The 2,500-nt window shown below is 47.1% G+C and overlaps 1 pseudogene; it reads right to left on the reverse strand.

The window, feature by feature from the left end:
- LOC138684385 (28S ribosomal RNA) overlaps window positions 1-2,500 on the reverse strand; it is an 8,617-nt pseudogene that overhangs the window by 1,845 nt on the left and 4,272 nt on the right.

Genomic DNA, 2,500 nt, shown 5'->3' on the forward strand with positions numbered 1-2,500 from the left:
CCAGTGATGACAGTTTACTCTCATACCGAATTGTTACATCAATAACCATCGCCTGGTCCCCTTTTACGAATACGAGATCAGGCTTGTAGATCTCATTTTGCTCATCTTTTAGTATGGGCTCTTGGAATACGATCCAATCCTTCTTTTTTACTTCAGTTATCAGTAAATCACACAACTGGTTGTGTCTTTTAATTCTGGCGTCTTGCACCGCGGGGCAGTACCCAATGATATGAGCGCTTGATTCGTTTTCCGCTTGACAGTGTCGGCAAGATTTTATATGCGACTCCTGTCTCCCCCTTGCCAGGAATTCCCTAGTGGGGTACACGTTAGCTCTCAACTGTAGCGCCGTGAGGAGTTTTCGGTGAGGAATGCCTCTATATCGTTCGAGCCAATTATTGCTGATTTTATCCTTCTCAAAGTTGGCAATACCACGGCCCTGGGACTGTAACTTGGTCCAATTAATAAATTCCTGTTTACGCCAGTCACAAGGCTTAGGAAAGATGGTTTTGGGAGTTGGTATTTCCCATTCTGAAGCAAATTCATCCTCGCCCCGTTCCTCAGATGTTACCCTAATCGCCCTCGGGTCCCAAATGGATGGTATTTTATTTCTATCACCCCCAGCTGTTAACCACAATTTTTCAAAGTCTTTTTCGATCCCCTCTTGCTTCACTATCGATCTTATCACCTCGTCCGAAGACTGCGCAATTCTGTGCAGTCTTCGAGCTTGTATACTAGGGATCAAGCCCGAGAGCCTAGTGATGCCTAATCCTCCATCGCGTGTGCTGGAATACAGGATGGCATCGCAGGTACTAGGAGGTAGATGTAACCACTCCTTGACCGTAGTTCGAATCGTCAGGTCAAGTTCTTCTAGGTACGTTGCTTTTACGTCAGCTTGGTCTGCTAAGTAGATCAGTCGCGGGATAGTATATCCCTTCAAGATGTCAACTTTCTGAAACGGTTTCAGTGGGGCTTCTCCAATCCGTTGTAGCCAATCTCTTATTTTCACGAGTAGCTCGGGTTTCGATATTCCAGTCCATGGGTCTATTCTCAGGCCCAAGTACTTCTCCGAACTACCAGGTTCGATCATATTTAATGGGGTGCCGTTAATTTGCCATGGAGGACAATCGTTGATCGTATACGAGTCCTTAGTAGGTTGTATGTAAAAGCCATGGCATTTCTCCCCCTGCGTCCTGAGGCCGGTCAGTTCACAAAAGGCCTCGAGGATTTTAATATTACTTTGCATTCCTTCCCATGACCCACTTAACAGCACCAGATCGTCTGCAAAAGCCATAGATGTTACACCCTTAGAGTCATGATGGTAGCCACTCCCTTCTTCCTCTAGCTTACACAATAGGGGGTCCACAGATAAGTTAAACAATAGAGGTGACATCGGATCGCCTTGCTTAACACCAATTTGAATCCCGATGGGATCCGATTGTTCATTCTTCATGGTAATGCGAGTTCTAGTGTTTTGATACATGTTCGTAATCAGGGTGATAATGTGATGGTCCACACCCTTTTGTTTAAGCACTGCAATAAGATGATGGTGACTCACTGTGTCGAATGCTTTAGCCAGGTCAATGAAGACAACGCCCAAGGGTCGATGTTCCTTTTTTGCATCCTTAATCAATAGTTGTAACAGTTTCAAGTTCTCCGCACATCCCGCTGATCTAATAAAGCCCTTTTGTCGTGGGTTAATGGGGCATGCCTTTGCCAGTCTTGCCGTCAGGATCCTTGAGAACAGCCTCAAGATAATCGATCCGATGGTAATCGGTCGCCAGTTATTGATGTCCATTTGGCGCTCCGGCAGAGATGATTTCGATATTAACACAGTCCGACATTCTTTCACCACGTCCGGTACGATGCCAGTCACCAGCCATAGATTGAATACTTCCATTAACTGGAGAAAATGGGGGTCTATCTTAATGATATCCCGCAGACTTAGTCTGTCTGGTCCTGGCGCACTGTTCTTATTCATCTCTTGGATGTTTTTAGAGATTTCTTTTGCCGTGATCATGGCCTCGAATGCCGAGTTGTCCGCCAGCCCCTTGGATCTGAACGCTCCCAGGCCCTTGAATGTTCCCGGTGACTCCCATCTCGACTTGAACACGTTGTGTATCTCGTCTTGTGGGATACCACACTTCAGGGATTCCACGTCATCCAGAATAATACCGGCCAGTTTCCCCCTATCCAGGTAGAACAGCCGCTGGAACCGTAGGAACTGCCCCCGTTTCACAGCTCTCTTCTTCATCCACCCCTTCGGTGGTTCCGAAGGTCGAGCGGTTTGGGCCACCTGACGCGGTCGACCCTGGCTGGCTTTCAACTCAAGGGACTTAGAGGCAAGGCACGCGAAACAGTCTTTCATTGCCTTATCAGCAACTATTGCTGGATCTTCTTCTCCTTCGATCACCTGCTCAAACATTCCATGGAGAATGGACAATTTTCCAGATGTTACCCACTCAGAGACTATCTTTCGGTAACGGGACTTCAGACCCCCCTC

This window comes from Haliaeetus albicilla, unplaced genomic scaffold, assembly GCF_947461875.1.
Source record: "Haliaeetus albicilla unplaced genomic scaffold, bHalAlb1.1 scaffold_57, whole genome shotgun sequence".
Lineage (NCBI taxonomy): Eukaryota > Metazoa > Chordata > Aves > Accipitriformes > Accipitridae > Haliaeetus > Haliaeetus albicilla.